The sequence below is a fragment of the Dama dama genome, chromosome 7, assembly GCF_033118175.1.
Source record: "Dama dama isolate Ldn47 chromosome 7, ASM3311817v1, whole genome shotgun sequence".
NCBI classification, from domain to species: domain Eukaryota; kingdom Metazoa; phylum Chordata; class Mammalia; order Artiodactyla; family Cervidae; genus Dama; species Dama dama.
In genome coordinates this window covers 34,672,129-34,689,365 of record NC_083687.1, presented here as the reverse complement: position 1 = coordinate 34,689,365, position 17,237 = coordinate 34,672,129, and the positions used below count along the sequence as shown (strand labels likewise).

Here is a 17,237-nt window from a genome sequence, read left to right as displayed (position 1 = left end):
CTGCTCAGAAGGTCTATACATACAACACTATGGAGAGAAAGAGCTGATATTTATACTTCACCTTAGAAGAAACAGTCTGACCCAGATTCAGACAGTATGCTGACTGCCCATGGGTCTGTGAAATCATTTAAGCTAAGCATGAACAACTTGTTAAGACCACAAGGAGTTACCATCATTTCAGGCAAAGAGGCTTCCCTGGGTGGCTCAGATGGTTAAACCTGCAATGCAGAAGACCCAGGTTCTTTCCCTGGGTTAGGAAGATGCCCTGGAGAACAGAATGGCAATCCACTTTAGCATTCTTGCCTGGAGAATCCAGGCATGGACAGAGGACCCCGGTGGGCTACAGTCCATAGGGTCATAAAAAGTTGGACATGACTGAGTGACTAACACTTCACTTTCAGGGAAAGAACCAACATGAGGGGAAGATCTAGAAAACAAGTCACTGAAAAAAGGGGGTGTATTCATATTTTAATTTGCGACTTTTAAACTCAGTAATCTCTATTTCAGAGAGAGAGAATCACCATGGTTCTCTGTGACAAATGACTTTTCAAAGTCAGCTGACAGATTTCATTTCAGCTGGAGCTGAGTGTATGGAAAAGAGAAAGAAAGAAATCCTGCATATGGCAGCCAAAATCCAACATATCTGATATTTGCTTCCTAACTGCCTTGTTTTTTGGTAAGGTTTGCCCAGAATGATTCTGTGGAGAATAGCAGGAAATATATTATTCATATATTTCTCTTTCCATTTCACTGCAGTTCACTTTTGATCTTAGAAAAAGTCACTGTAGTAGTTGTGACCAATGAACTCAGTTCAACCAAGCAGGAACCATCTCCTGGCCCATGGCAGGTCTCCTAGGATGATGGTGATTGTGTGCATGTTATTGGGTAGGCCAAAGAGTTCGCTTGGGTTTTTCCATAAGATGGTATGGAAAAACTTGAACAAACTCTTTGGCCTACCCAATACACAGACTGGTTCAAATGCTGACTGGAGCCAGTGTTACAAATTCCGGAAATATGCCAGGATAGACATCTTGGGAGAGGAGAGCAAACTCGTCACAAGACCTTCCATGTCCCCCTCTTCCCAGTCTTCTTTCCAACATCCACAACCTCCTCTACCCTGACTATATCCAGTTCAAAAATCAGTTCTTCAAAGAAGCCTTCCTCAGTTTCTTGAACATAACCTCCAAGCTGAAGTCACTGTTCCCTCCCCTCAGGACATGTTCCAAGGCTAGATTATTATCACAAGTAAACATTGTATGAAGTACAATTAACCTCTATAAAAATTCCCATCTATTTCATAATGTCCCTGGCACTCATTTTAATCCTCTGAAATCCCTCCAACTGCATATTATCATCCAATGAAATCAAGGCTCAGAAAAACTAAAATGCCCAAGAACTGGAACCCAATCCAAGTGTGTCAGATACCACAGAATATGTTTTTGCCACTATTCTGTATTGTCTTGTGTGTCTCTTCATTAAAAAAAAAAAAAAAGCTAATTGGGTTTTCTTCTAATGTATAAAAGCAATAATATCCAATATTAGGGTAGAGTTAAATATAATTGTATATCCTATGGATATATAATACCCATGTATTATTACTATGAGGCCCATGGTCCAATACTATCAATTCATGAAAGATGCATATTTAAAAAGAAAATACATGGGGAAAGTCTGGATTTCTATGTCTAGCAAAATGGTAACACATACAATATTGAGATTTCTGGGGGAAAATACAAGAGACACTTTTCAAATATATAACTGCACTCACAGGGAAATAAGGGAAATCCCCTAAAGCTGAGAACAAACAAAAAGTTGGAAGTTGATGCTGAGGTTGTAGTTGCCTGAGATATCTGTTGATTTCTAGAACATAGAGACAGAAGTCTAATGGCTACAATACAGAAGTTGTAGCCTTGGGCGCATTCAAGATGAGGGGTTGAAACTAAGGTGCCTTGGAAAACCAGGAACCTTTAAGAGACGCAACCTTGTGCGTGAAAGGATGAACTGGGGAAAAAAAATAAAAATAAAACCCTGGCCACTGTGCTCTATGGGAAGAAATAATTCTACCCCTGAGAACTGACAACCAGAGGTTTCCTCCTCACAGGTCTAGGCTCCACTTCATTACACATTTGGTTCAATTAAAACCAAGGGGAGAAATCACCTTAAAGTAGTTCTGGGCTGATAGTACCCACAGATACCTGGCAGAGGAAATGACAAATCCTTTCTGGAAGAACTCACCGCAACCCTCAGGGAGAACTCAGATCAACATGAGCTTAGAGTTCCAAATTACAAAACATAGAGACACCAGGAAGAAAGGCAACAGAAAAGACAAAGAGAATCCAGTTCCTGAGATTTTCAAATAATAAAATCCTGACCTACAGATATAAAATAAGACACTTAAAATGTTTACAAAAAGAAAGATGTAAGATTACTCCAAAAAAAAAAAAAAGACCCTGGCAGATTTGAAAAACCACCAAGCACAAGGGTAAAAGTAATTAAGATACTTTTGCTATCAAAAGCTCAACAGATGAGTTAAAGAGCAGATTAGACACTACTGAAGAATTCATGAACTCAGAAGGTCCTATTTGACATATGTATACCTATGGCTGATTATGTTGATGTTTGGCAGAAAGCAACACAATTCTGTAAAGCAATTTTCCTTCAATTAAGAAAATAAACTTAAAAAAAAAAAAAAAAGGTCTTATTGGAGCCAAGTCTTAAAGAGATGAGACAATGAAACATGTGGACAGAAAGAAGAGTTCTAGGCAGAGGGGACCTGAAATGCAAAGGCTTTGAGGAGGGAATGTGCCTTGTATTCCAGGAACTGCAAGACGGTCAGCATGGCTAAAGGCAAAGGTCGGGGGGGCAACTGGAGGCCACACTGGTTCACAGGTCAGTACAAGGATCTCCGGCTTGGCCTCTGAGACGGGAAGTGGTGCAGTATTAACTCTGTCGGCTGAGGCTTCCATGCTGAAGGCAGTGTAGAGGGCAGAGAGATAAGTGAGAAGCCCGTGCACTTATCTAGGTGGGGGGATGGCATCTTGCCCCGAGGAGGCAGCAGTGAGGGTCTGGGTCTCAAAATACCTTAATTATTTTGCAGGTAGAGACTGCAGGATTTGCTGTTGGATGTGCTGGAGGGCATGAGACGAAGACAAGTGATCAGGATGACTGAGCAGTTGAAGAACGGGGTTGGAATGACCTGAAATGGGGGGCAACTCAAGACAGTCAAGTGGAGTACTGATCAGCGCACTGGATAAACAGATCTGGAGCTCAGAGGAGAGACGAGCCGGAGGTATAAACGGGGAGCCACAGAGCAGGTTTAAAAGCTGCAAGACTGGTTAAAAGCCCTGAGGGGGAGAAGTATAAACAGAAAGGAAAGAGAAGAGGGGAAGAACTGCCTGAGTGGCTAAACCTGAGTGCGGACTGGAGGGACTGGCCCGTCTTCAAACGGGTCCATCAGCGACTGGTCTCACCGAGTCAGATGGACCCGTGGGGAGGCCTTGGTGTGCAAGGGGGAGAAACTTAAAATAACGCCTTCTGATTCGGAGAGCACCACATTTTGCTCTCAACGGGAGTGCAAATCCCATGGCAGCAGCTCCCTGGCTACTTCAGCCGGAGCAAACCAAACAGAGCTCTGGCCTGATGAAAGGACTGACAACTTCGACCATTAAGTGGATTCCGATCGCTGCCAATTCTACCACTACCAGATGGACTGATGTAAAACCCAGTTTTGTATCTCTTCCATTAACAATATGCCATGGGGGGAAAAATTAGAAATTTATTTTTAATATATTTTAACAACATTGGAGGAGAGTGGGAGAGGCAGGCTTTGTGAGCTTGACATTCGGTTGTGCAAAAATATGCAGTTCTACTTCAGAAACTTTTAAAAAGGCATTTTGGTAAGCCAGGCTGCAGCAATTCGGAGCTTGGTTGTAATCTCATCTGGGAAGATTCCAAAGATGAGGGCCTCTGCAGTTTTTACCCCGGAGGGAATGCTGACAATCCATAGCTGTGTTTTTGCTTTCTGTATCCTCAGCCTAGCCCTAAACCTAGCCCTATCCATTGGGCCTGTGCATGCAGAGCACTCATCTTCCTGCTGCCAATTCTCTTTCGTATTTCATTTCGAAGCAAGAAACGGAAGCAACAAGAGATCTGCCGATGAGTGTTAGCACACAGAACTGAGAAGCACATAATTATGCCTGTCTCCCCTTTTCGGGGGGGGGGGGGGGGCGGGGAGGCGGGGAGGCGGCTTCCCTTGTAGCTCAGTTGGTAAAGAATCTGCCTGCAATGCAGGAGACCCGGGTTCGAGTCCTGGGTTGGGAAGATCCCCTGGAGAAGGAAATGGCAACCCACTCCAGTATTCTTGCCTGGAGAATCCCATGGACAGAGGATCCATGGGGTCCCAAGAGTCGGACACGACTGAGTGACTAAACCACCACCACCACCCCTTTTTAGGGAGTCTTAGTCAGGTTCTCCCCTTCCCCTCCATCGATCCCCTCCCTGCAGGTCTCTATAAACCCAAGCTTCCAGGCAAAGGTGTTGGTTGTTATTACTTGATTAAACCTTAAGGTCTTTTTCTCTATGAGGATGTCACAGGAGATTCCTGGTGACCAAAGGCTATTTTAGGTATTTTTGACAGAAGGTTGTATGAGAGATAGCTGGAAGATAGGTGTCTGTCTTGTAGTTCTCTAATCATAGCTACTTAACACACCCATTTTGTCCTCAAAGCAGCTTGAGAAGCCAGATGCTGTAGTACTAGGCCAAGTCCCCAGGTGTTCCTCAGAGAAGGATCATTCCACCCTCGCTGTTTAAGCTCTCTAAAGAGGCAGATCCTGGTCACCATCATACCAAGAGACCCAGCCCACCCAGCAAATACATTCACATGAATCTTCCTGGAGGGAACTGGCTTCATTAAAAAGGATTAGCTTCACTAACAGGATTAATAGGACTTGGGAGTTTTGAAATCAGCTTCACCAATAACTGAGAAGAAAAAGAAAACTTTCTAGTTCCAAATTGCAGACTGGATACATAACATCTATTTCCCCTGTTTCCTATGTTTCTACTGAAAATTGAAAATAAAGGGGAAAGGCAGGCACAACGTATGAACAGATGGGAGAAAAGAAACCCTAACACTGGAAAAATAAGAATGAGAACTATTAATAGACCAGAAACTCCAAAGAATTCCTGGAAGATAGGAAGCAAGTGGCATGGAAGCGAGGGAGATAAAGGAAACCCATTCTCTAGAAACTGGGGAAGCACAGGACTTTCAAGGGGCACTGGAGGAGCCCTAAGCCCTGAGCCCATGAAAGCCAAGATAAGATGGGCCAATGCACAACCTCTGTGTGACGCATTGAAAGAAAGCTAGATCTCAAGCTTATGCCAGGAAATCTTCTCTTAAGAAACAGAGATCTGGGACTTCCCTGGTGGTGCAGTGGAGAAGAATCCACCTGCCAATGCAGGAGACACAGGTTTGACCCCTGATCCAGGAGGATTCCATATGCCGGGGAGTGGCTGGGCCCGTGTATCACAACTCCTGAGCTTGCAGGCTGCAATGACTAAAGGCCGTGTGGCTAGAGCCTGTGTCCACAAGACAGCCACCACAATGAGAAGCCTGTGCACTGCAACAAAATCCAGTGGAGCCAAAATAAATAAATATGCAATATTTTTTTTTAAATCTCTTTTAAAAAAGAGAGAGAGATTTGTCCTCATAGGGTGTCAGTGGCAGCAGAGGGCCTACAAAAAAAGCAGAACCAAGAGAATCTGAAGACTGTCCCGGAAGGAAACATACACCATTCCCAAGCCATGCCCCTCAAGAGCAGAGCTCTCCTCCCCATGGCTACCTGGGGAGCCCCTACCTACCCAGGCTGGAGGGAGATTTTCCCACTTTTAAAGTCACTGGCTTTCAATGCAAAAAAGTTTTCTGAGTAACCTTACATGTTCCTGTTTTCTAGCCTGGAAGTTCTCTTTAAATTGTTTGAATATGTTGTGTTTGAATCAGACAAAAGTTCTAAAGCATCATTGTCCTGTAGGGGTTTAAAAGCCTGACCAGGTCCATAATGCCTTGTCTATTTCTACGCTCCCATCGGGTGATCAGCAAAGTGGTTATTTACTTTTCACATCTGTATTAGTTTCCTGGGGGTGCTGTTATAAAGCACAGCAAACTAGGTGGTTTAAAACAGCAGCAATTTATTCGTTCACAATCCTAGAGGCCAGAGGTCTGAAATCAAGGTGTCACAGCCCCTCCGAGACCCTGGGGCAAATCCCTTTTTGCCTCTGTCACTGATATTCCCGGGCGTGCAACTACATCACTCCAGTCTGTGTCTGTTGTCAAATGATGCTCTCTTAGGCTGCCTTTGTGTCCAAATTTCTCTCTGCTAACAAGGACACTAGTCATACTGGATTAATGGTCTCATCTTAGCTCAAGTACATCTGTGAAAACCCTAATTCCAATAATGTCACATTCACAGGCACCAGGATCTGGGACTTCACCTTATCTTTTGGGGAGACACAATGCAACACACACCACCATCCTTTGTCCTTTTCAACAGAAGGGCTTTCTGAAATGTTCCCACTTTGTCCCATTACTGACCCCACAGAGTACCTAAAACAGACAGCATTTTCTAAGTTTAAGGGTGGACAAAAAAAAAAAAAAAAAGCCAACCATTTTACAGGGAGAAGAAAGGATAACTCAGGTCTTCACACACCGGGGATTTTTTTTCATCTCTGCCCAAAGAAAACCAGTCAAGTTAGAACCAAGGTAGGATGAATGGTGAAGAACTTTAGGGTATTCCAATCCAGACCGTGATACATTGTGGCCAGAAGTTACAGACATTGCATGGTGATGGTTCATTATGGCTGCTGCTAATTTTTGACATGAAAAGCCAGAAGGAGCTATGAAAGATCAACTTCGTGATGAAACTGCTGTTCCTCCGCGGCTGCCACTTTTTCTGTGCTAACATTTCTGATCAAAGGGAAAAGTTTGTTTTTTAAAATGATATGTTACAAAAGCCCAGGAGAACTGCCTTTTATTAGCTGTCGTCTGTGTCTCCAATCTCTGGCACACTGCCCGGATGGAGGCTGAGTGAATGAAATAACTCGTTTTGTAACTATGATGACCAAAATGTACACTAAAAATATTACGATCAAATTATACTAATGAATGGCTATTTTCTCTTTCCAGGCTCTCCTTCCATTTATTCAGTATGTATACATATACTTCACCAAAGCTATTCTCTTAGTGAAATATAGTTCTCACTTTCATTTCACATTCTATCCCTCATTATCCCTCACTGCTACTTTCTTACTCATTATTCTTTTCTGTTATTTTGCAATATCCCATGGAGGTGATTCTTATAACTGACTTCACCATTTCCTTGTGAAAGTGAAAGTGTTAGTTACTCAGTCATGTCCAACTCTTTGGGACCCTCATGGACTATAGCCAACCAGTCTCCTCTGTCCATGGAATTCTTCAGGCAAGAATACTGCAGTGGGCTGCCATTTCCCTATTGCTGGATGATTGGTTGTTTCTGGTATTTGGCCTTTATCAATAATGCTGCAGTGAAATGCTTCTACAGGCTCAGAGAGAAAACAAGCTCTAGCATGTCTGCCAGAGGGAAATGAAAACAGCTCAAATGGGGCCTCATTTCAAAGACCTCAACGGATGTTCCAGACAGCATTTTCCTGCAGGCTATTCGGGAACAGGCTGCGTTTATAGTTGGTCCTGTTTGCAGTTAACTGGCTAACAAAAGTAGGCTGGTAAACGCTTACTTTTCAGAGCCAGTGAACTCAAACAAGATAAACTGTATTTTGCCATTTCGACTTAGCCTTTGGGAGCTGCTGGAGGTGCTCTCTTTGTGATATTATTCTTATACCATCTGAGCATCCAAGCTTTATCAGTCACTACTGTGACAAAAGCTGTCTTCGCTGAGGCAGTCTTTATTCACAGGGGTGACTGGAGGCCATGGGTTACCATCTGAGCATCTTGCACTCAAGGAGTCAAAGTGAGTGGAGAGGAACATGGTGATTTCCTGGAAGTAACTGGATAAAACAGTCAAGAGAACAATTCAAAGGACAGGTGGATAGTGAAAGGTTGTATGTGAGAAGAAAGAAAAGGTAAAGAGAAGTTATATTTACTTAGGTACTGATTTCTAGAATAAACCATCTCTTCTGAACTTCTGGAAATGGACACACTGTCTCAGGGTCCTCATATTATAAATAACACCAGATATTGGTATTCCTGGAGAAACTATTCCTACTTTAAGGGAAAATTTTTCAGAAGGTGTAACCTTGAGTGTACATCTTGGAGCTTTAAATAGTCTCCCTAATTATGGGAACAGCTTAGCTTTCAGTTGGCTCAGCAATTTTGTTTCTCCCTCAATTTAATTCTTACTAATGGGGTCAACACTGCTTTCTAAATAAATGCTTTGTCCTGCGCTCTAAAAATTAAATCATCACCTTTAGAGAGCATGCATGAGGAAAGGCCAGGAAGAGTGCAGACACCATCTGCCACCCACTGTAGGGGAAAACCCAGTCGGTGCTCAGCGATGTTTAAATTCAGATACTAGATGTCTTGTGAGTCAACAACACACAGTGAATCTGCTTTACGCCAAATTCTAAAGACAGGTGATGATTACCAAACTTCTGAAACAGGCAAACTGTTCATCAATTCTGAGACTGTTCAAGCCCTCAATTCTATTAATATTTATCAACATGTCTATAATTAGCTGGTCTAAGAGTTCTTTACACAACAAAGATTTACTATATAGAACAGGGAACCATCTTGAATATCTTATAACAAACTATAGTGGAAAAAGAATTGGAAGAAAAGATTCAAATCACTTTGCTGTATACCTAAAACTAACAATATTGTAAATCATCTATACTTTGTTTAAAAAAAAAGTTCTCCTTTAGAATTTAACTTTCTGGCATTAATAATTATTCATTTATTCCCTATGAAAGAAAAGGAATAAAATACAAAGAAGGTAGAATATGGTAGGTTAATAATTTATCCTGTTAACAACAAGAAAGTTTTTTAAATGGTTTGTAATATTCATCATCACCATCACAATATAATAGCCATTGATAATAGTCCTTTTATTCCCAAGGCAGTTTTACATACTATTTTCATATTATTTGAAGTTCCCATTAAGAATCTGAGAGAGGTAAGACAGTTACATGTCATCCACAACAGGCATATAGAATATTCTGGTTGAATTAGCTTAAATTCTGTGGTTCACCAATCAGAAGTTAGTTTCCAGTTTCTCCAAAGCAGGTCTCTAAGTTTCAACGTGTAAGGAACACAAAGAATGAAAAAGAGTCAAGGTTGCTTTTTCCTGATCTTTTTCACTTTTAAAACTGCCGTTGCCAATGCAGTTGATAAACCCTTCATGAGTCACACTCCTTCACCCTGGACCTGCCTGAGCCTGGAGAGTGGACTCGAAGATTAAGCAGCTCAGAAAGTACCTGTGGAAGAAGCTTCAACCCACTGCTCTTACATCTACAAAGGGCTCTCAAGGCCTCAGATCTTCACCAACAAACCAAGGAAGTAAGGTGGTGAAGGAAACCCAGACATGACTAGATGCAAGGCCAGGAAGGGAAAAACTTGGCAGTGTTTCAGTAAGGTAATCTATGGTCTGAATTTCTCCACTGAAAGAGGATAAAGTAAAACTAGTCCTAGAAAAAAACCTGTGCCAACCTACACAGAGGATTACCCAGGAATTTACTGGCAACAGAGATAATGCCTTACAATTACAGTTTAAATGATTTCCTATTAGGCGATCAAGCAGAATTAAGGGGAACATGATCCAGCATTGGTTTTGAAACACAGGATGGGCATTCGTGTGGAATGGCAAGTGAACAGATTCTGTGATGCTCCAAAGGGCAGACCAGGCAATAAATAGGAGGGAAAATAAGCCAAAAAAAGAGAAAAGTCAAATCGCTCTTTTAACAATGTTCTAAGAATCAGATTATTAAGGAGACAGTGAAGAGAATAACACAAGATGTTTCCTCATCATTAGACACATCAAATTAGTGAAGGGAATATCAGCACGAGGGTTGATACAATCAGGCTGGTGAAGATCAGCAAAGTTCTCTGAAGCAACAGCATCTCTGTATAAAGCAGACAAATATACAGACAGAGCACTAATTAGAAAGATCCCATTCCTAGGCATGGTCAGAAGCATTAAAATATGCAAAAAGACTCAAAATGTGAAGAGAATCTATTAAAATACAATAAGAAAACTCTACTGGGAGAGATAACAGGAGATACAAATACAGGGGGAGGGAAATCTTGTATAACCCGGAAAGACAATAGACATTAAAGATAATAATACTGTTAACAAAGAAACAAAAAATGAACTAAAACTCAACAGATGGCTTTAAAGTACTTGACAAAATTCATTTGCAAAAAAACAAACAGGCAAAAAGATATTTGGGGAAAGAAAGAAGAGGCAAGAGGCATGGTAGATTCTAAAACTCATTATAAATCAAAAATCATCTATTAAAATGTATATGCTAAAATAACTTTTTATTAGGGCTTAGTCTATCACAGGGCTTCCCTTCCAGTGGTAAAGAATATTCCTGCCAATGCAGGAGACTTGGGTTCAATCGTTGGTCGGGAAGATCCCCTGGAGGAGGAAATGGCAACCCACTTCAGTATTTTTGCCTGGGAAATCCCATGGACAGAGGAGTCTGGCGGGCTACAGTCCGTGGGGTCACAACAAGTCAGACATGACTAAGCATGCATGCACTACTCACTACTACTCTATAACAAACCAGGAATAACAAAACAGTGGGATGGGAATTACTATTTAAGAAGTGCCATCATGATAATGAATATATGTTTCTAACAAGGAGGAAAATTTACTTGAATGTTCCAAAGACAAACAAAAAACTTAATGGGAATAGTTTTTAAAAAGAAAGAGAAGAAAGGAAAAATACAATATTAGTTTCAAACACAGGGACAAAATCAATTTGGATCAATTAAGGAATCAGATATTATCAAAGACTAATGCAGCAGGAAAGTAGCTGAACATCTACTGACATTATAAAATATTATGAGAAGCCTCATAAACACCACTGCAGCCTAGAAGGACTAATGCATCCTAGGAAGAGGGGCTAGAAGAAATCAGAGGCATGCCATGACAAGACTCAAAGAAAACAGGGAAAGAATGGCCAAGATGTACCTCTCTATGGGGACTTCCCTTTAACAACCTGGTACAATACCAATTTATAAGTTCCATTTCCAGGCTAAATGGACCATACATATACATAACAACAACAAAACTTTTTATTAATACAAAGCTAAGTGCCAAGGCAGAAGCAAAGCAAAAATCTGTTTAGAGGGACAGTGCTGGACATGAAGCACATAGAACTCCACCAGAAAAGCAATTCCCACTGAAAATGAACCACAGTAATAACAAGAGTAATATACCTTAGAGAACAAACCAGTACAAAGGAGAGGTGGCAGATATTAACAGATGAGAGTGAGAAACAGGAGTAAAAGTGTACCTAAGAGACACTACAGATTAAGTATGTTTGAAGTGGTAAAGCAGATTAAAGTGAAAAGAGGAGACAAAAATTAAAAGACATAGTTTAAATGTTGCAATCAGAAGTTGTAGAATTAGAAATAAAGTCATAGGAGCCATGTCAAGGTAGGGCAGAAGCCACTACAATATTGTAAAGTAATGACCCTCCAATTAAAATAAATATTTAAAAAATAAATAAAACTCAATGAAATGGAAGCTGTAACTGAATAAATAACCTGAAATGCAATTCAAATAAGCTGAAAATGCAAAAGACAGAATAAAGTCCTGAAGTAAAAAAAATTGGCCCAATATACATCTTCTGATGACTCCAAAAGGAAAGAATAAAAACAATTGGGAGGATTAAATAGCTATACTCCAAAACAAAATAAAAAATTTTTAAAAAGAATTGGGACGAAACAAAATGTAAAGAGAAAACAGCCAAGAAGTTTCTGGAATCAATGAAAGACAGAAATCTTCATATTCTGGAAGTACAAGAAGTTTTGAGCAGATTGAAAATAATTCTGTTCCTATTCTCCCTGAAACGAAACTGCAGAACTGGAAAGACAGAGATTAAATGTTGTGAAACCATCATTGTCACCATCCCCAGAATTTGTCATTATTCCAAATGGAAACTTTGTACCCATTAAATCATAACATTACCTACGCCTGGCAGTTTCCAGTAATCACTATTCTACTTTTTATTTCTATGAATTTCACTGTTCTAGATATTTCAAATAAGTGGAATCATACAATATTGTCCTTTTGTATTTGGTTTACACCACTTAGCATATCTTCAAGATTTATCCATGTTGTAGCAGGTTACAATTTCCTTCCTTTTCCAAACTGAATAATATTCCACTGTCTGTAAGGATCACATTTTGATTATCCATTTATCCACTGATGGACATGACATTGAAGATTCTGAAGCAGAAGTGTGACATGTTCATATATCTGCTTTAGAGTAACCCTAGGAGGGGACTGAAGGATCGTATTTGTGAACCAAAAGAAGACTTTGTTTCAAGAAAGTGAGAATAGTAAGAGGTCTAGTAAATTAGATCAGAAAAAATTTCTCCAGATTTGGGAGGAGCAGTTGCTGCACAGGAGTAGTTAGGAAATTTTGATATAAATGAGTGAAGACTAGTCAGCTAGCAGCATACTCCTAAACACATATGTGTTGGGAAAGAAGTCTTTCCCACAGGATAATAAAATGTTGAGCATTTGGCACCTAGAATTTGAATGTCTTATAGTTTTAAGACAAGGAGGCTGAAGACACTGAATTAACAAAATATTTCAACCTCCTGATAAGTAGAAATACAATAAGAGAGCCAGTAAAGACAGCAGTTTTACTGAAGATAAGTCATCTTAAGAGGTGCTTTTTGAGACATTTTCAAGGAAGAAAACTATGTTATATTGACCAGAAGACATCCTATTCTTTACTTTAACGAGAGGCATAGAAAATAAGTTGTAAAGTATGCTGATAATCACAACCTTAGAATAACAGGATCTTTATCCTAGAGAGGAGTAATCCATACTTCCCCATCACATGAAAAAACATACCACACACACTAACATTTAAAATCTGTAGGTGGGGACTTCCCTGGTGGTGCAATGGCTGAGACTCCACCCTCTGCATGCAGGCGGGCCCGGGTTCTATCCCTGGTCAGGGCGCTAGATCCCACATGCCACATCTGGGAGCTTGCATGTTGCAACCAAGGCTCGGTGCAGCCAAATAAATATTTTAAAAAATAAAATTTGTAGGTGGCAACACTGAGTTAATTTACCTTCCACACTTAATAATTCTTTAAATTTAGCACAGAATAAAACTAACTTTGAAAATTTGATATTGGAATTATCATGTCTCTAGCTACATTGCTTAAATTAAACAGATGTTTCCTAGAATCCCTTGCTTTTATGAACTTAAGGAAAAGAATGTACAGCAGGCTAGACATAATACCACTTTCCAACAGTAACATATTCTACCAGTGTTATTTGGAAGGGATTACAGTCCAACACCGTATCTTTAATCTATCTGTGTGTCATTTAAGACTTATTTTGAAACAACCACCTATGGTTAAAAGACTCTGCCAAATGATGCAAAAATAGATGCTATTTTGGTCCAACCATATTTACTGCTTAACAGAAATAAAGCTTCTCACTATGGAATTCACATGAATAGTGTCTGAAAATACACATTTAAAAAAATAAATAGAGCAATAACTCACCAATTACTCCAGGCCCATTAAAGCGAAGCTCCTTCCTTATGGTATCAAATATAATTACCTGGAATTGACATGCCTTTAAGATTGTGATTATATTTATTATTGTTGTTGTAAAGATGCTGCAAAGAAATATTTATGCATTTCTGATGATTTAATATTACAAATCAGAACAAGTTTTGGTCACATCAAAATATTTCTATTTTTAGTGGCAAATTATTCTGAAGACATATTTTTTGAAAAGAAAACTTATGTTGAGAACAATAATAACAACTAACTTTTACTGAAGTGGACTTCCCTTGTGGCTCAACTGGTAAAGAATCTGCCTGCAATGCACAAGACCTGGGTTCGATCCCTGGGTTGGGAAGATCCCTTGGAGACGGGAAAGGCTACCCACTCCAGTATTCTGGCCTGGAGAATTCCATGGACTACACAGTCGCAAATAGTCGGACTCGGCTGAGAGACTTTCACTTTCACCTTTTACTGAAGTGTTACTGCATGCCTGGCAACAAGTAAAGAGCTCTTATACGTACCGCTTTAATTCATTCTTATAGGAATTCCATTAGGTTGTTCCTATTATTATCCCTATTTTACAGATGAAAAAACTGAGTCTAAGAGGAAGTTAGGAATTTGTCAAATGTGACACAGCTGCTAAGCGGCACAGCCATGACCAAACCCAGGCCATCTGACCTGGCAATCTACATCACTGCCCCAGAAATAGTCATGCTTGATTCTACAGATTTATTTAAAGAGAATGCATCTTCTCTGTTTGGCTAGAAAAAATTAAGAAAATTTAACAACAAATCCATTCTTTTACAATTAAAAATTACCAAGGCTCTCTTTTGATTATTTTCTTTTTTTTTTCTTTTGACTATTTTCATTGCAGTCAGTTTGACTGAATTATTTTTGTTATTCTAAAAGGAAATTAATTTCCTAAACTGGCATCTTAGATGGCAAAGGTGTGATGAATCTATCACCTGAGGTCCTAAAAAAGTCTTGATTATATTTGTATTTCTCTTTTTCAAATTTTTCAAATTCAAAGAGGAATTCAGCTTTCCATATGAAACAAAAGTCTACAGCTGAACTGATATTTCCAGTTTCCCTTGTCTATATGAAAAGTCATGTATAATAATAAGCAGAAGATAAAATTTTATATTTGGCATAATTTCAAGAGTCTCCATGATTGTGGTCTTCTTGTAACAAACAATTTGAAACATCTGGACAATGAGAATACATTTCAGGAATAAAGAAATAAACACTAACACTCCCTTCAAAATTTCTTGCTCTTTTGAGGGGGTTGTCTGAAATTGACTTTTTCTATTATTATCAAAGATATCATTCAATTTTTCTATTTAAATACTGGAAAAAACACTAACATTTAACCCACAAACAAAAATGTTTAGATGAGAAATCTAGCAATAAAAATGGATGAGTGTGTATATCATATTCTTTTCTCACTCCATATACTTAAGAGGATGAATGATGGAAAGAATGACTCTCACAAACGAGGTTTATGCTCTTGATTACTAATATTGTGATGAATATCCATTCTGTGGAGGAAGTTCAAAGGGAAGGAGGAAAAAGCCATGAAAAGGTTTTTAGCTTCAAATTATGGTTAAGATACACAGACAAAATGAATTTAGCAAATGATAATAAAGATCACATAAATAATACCAAACGAAGTTTAAAGAAAACCGATTCTACAGGGCTAAGAAATGCAATTCACGAGATTGGGAAAAGATGCAAATTTTCTCGACTCCACCCTACTAAGAAACAATCAATTGGTGCAGTAATCGAGAATAAGCCCTTTCCTAGATGGCCAGAAGAACCTTAAGAAACTCACCTCCTAACTCGGGGCGTCTTGGTTTTATTTTTCTTTGGCATAACCTGCCTACTTGCTGCCCTCTCTTCCCATTACTCGGCCAGAGGGTTGGGAAGGGGGATATTTTATCGAGGCGCTGCTGGCCAGGAGAGACTCTTGCCCAAACCGGAGACAGGATGAGGCTACTGCTGCGCTCTTACCTCCAGCAGTGACAGCGACTGTGGTCACCGCTTCTCTGCGCGGGGCCAGCCAGTCCTGCCGGGATTGGCACGGGTCTAGCCAAGATGCAAACAGGAGGGTCCCCGCCCGCCCCTCGCTGCAGCTTCTGCTGGAGCTGGGATAGCGCGCGCCCGTGATTCAGCGCCTTTCTGCTGCGTGGTTACCACGGCGACGCGCGCGCACGCGCACACGTGCCCCCAGGGATGGGAGGGCAGCGGTCTTTGCCCAGCTCTTGGCTCCCAGCTCGTGCTCTAAAGATGGGTACGCAAGTTACCTGGACTCCCACCCCGCAGGAGACCAAACAGAAGGCTTTCGGGCAGCAGGCTGGCCTGCATTGCTCCACCTTTCCTTCACCAACCCCTGAGGCCACCTTGGTCCTAAACAGCTTGAGGGGATGAGTACCTCTTCCAAATGCAGGGGCCAGGTTCAAGGGAGGTGTGAGCACAGTACTTGGGTCAAAGACCCTTTGCAAATGTCTCCCCCAAAGCAAAGTCACCCACATGCACACGTCCTACTCCTCCAGCGGGAGCCTCTTTAGGCTTCCCGCTAATTTTGAGCACGTGTTGCTTTCTAAAAGGAGGATGGAAACCGGTGTTAGGAAGTATTGCATTATGGGACGGTGATCATTTGAACAATAGAAAACTCCTAAAAAAAAAAAAAAAAAAGAAAGAAAGAAAGAAAACTCCTGTGTAAGACTCTCCCTTCCATTTATAGTTTCCTTGTAAGAAAGATGCACACATTGAGGTATGGTAATAGAGAACCGAAAAGAAAGCCAGGGCACTCCTGAGGCCTTCCTTGTACATTCCCATGACTATTAAGTTTAGAGCAGTGCTTATTGGAAGCAATGACTTTGGGAGGAATATTTCCTGTTAATTTTGCTTCTGGGTTAATCTGTACCTGTCCTCCCAGGCTGATCAGTTGGTATTTCCACTGTTTCAGTCCTGAGTAGTTTTTGATGAACGATCCCCTTCTAGGCTATGCCCTGGCTATGGCTGGGCCTTGAATGAGTTACTTGCTTAACCTGTCTTGTCAATTATAAAATAGAGATGGTAATAGCACTTGTAGAAGATGACTGTGGGGATTTGAGGAGTGCACAAAGAACAAACTATTCAGGACTGAAAGAGTGGAAACACCAGTTGATCAGGCTGGGAGGACAGGTACAAATTAACCCCGAAGGGAAATTAACAGGAAATATTTCTCTCAGTCATGCAGTAGCTGTAAGATGACATAACAACCTCCTCTAAGAATGACTGCTTTCCTACCAGCCGACCCCCTTTGCTTCACTATTTCCATTAGTAACTAGTAATACCCCACTGCTGAATTCTCCTTCCCTCATGACAATGTGCAATCCATAGTTCATCCCTGCTTCTCCCAACCTGCCTCTGAAAAAGAGTAACCCAACAGGACCAATCTCTGATTCCAAGACCCTCCTTCAAAGGAAACCCAAACCTTACAAGA

General features: G+C 40.5%; 1 protein-coding gene across 1 annotated transcript in view; it reads right to left on the bottom strand.

Annotated features, from left to right (window-relative positions):
• Positions 1 to 15,871, bottom strand: part of KIAA0319 (KIAA0319 ortholog) — a 68,221-nt gene extending 52,350 nt beyond the window's left edge. Inside the window, exon 1 of the mRNA XM_061147504.1 lies at positions 15,582 to 15,871. The gene's annotated coding sequence lies outside the window, so the exon portion shown is untranslated. The remainder of the gene's footprint in view (positions 1 to 15,581) is intronic.
• Positions 15,872 to 17,237: the final 1,366 nt, after the last annotated feature.